Here is a 603-nt window from a genome sequence, read left to right as displayed (position 1 = left end):
CCCCCCGCCCCAAAAGAAAAAAAATTGCACGTTCATTAGGCTGTGTCTCCCACGGAGTATTCTAAGGGTTACTCGTCACTTCTGGGGAGTAATCTTTTACTCCTAACTTGGTTATTCGCCTTTATAAACGAGATGCAAGTAAAACCATTACTGATAGAAGTGCATGTATTTTCTGATAGTACAAACATTTTCCTGCGTTTGTCATAAGGGCTTGGCGATATCAAAAAAGTCGAATAAGAATTCATTTTAGACGGACATACACGTCAGTAACTCCAGTGAATTATCTACACTTTGTTCATTAAGACTGGTGTGTAAAGATGAAATTATTTTCCTTATACCTGAGTTCGTAATGTGTATAAGAAAACTCATAGATTTATTTTTGCTCCCTAATAAAAACGAGAAACGAAATATAATCATAGATTGATGTGCACTGACCATTTATGTCGAATAAGCAAGCTAGAATATCTATGTATGTACAGATGAAATTACGGTTTTAAAAAGTTGACACATTCAGTCTCTATTACATAATTTCATAATGTGTAAAAAGCAATTCACAGATTAATGTTTACTCTCCAAAAATAAAGAAAGACAAAAATGAATGTA

The sequence above is a fragment of the Aplysia californica genome, unplaced genomic scaffold (genome assembly GCF_000002075.1).
Source record: "Aplysia californica isolate F4 #8 unplaced genomic scaffold, AplCal3.0 scaffold00420, whole genome shotgun sequence".
In the NCBI taxonomy this organism is placed as follows: Eukaryota; Metazoa; Mollusca; class Gastropoda; order Aplysiida; family Aplysiidae; genus Aplysia; species Aplysia californica.
The sequence above is the reverse complement of the archived record's forward strand: the minus strand, read 5'-3'. Positions refer to the sequence as shown.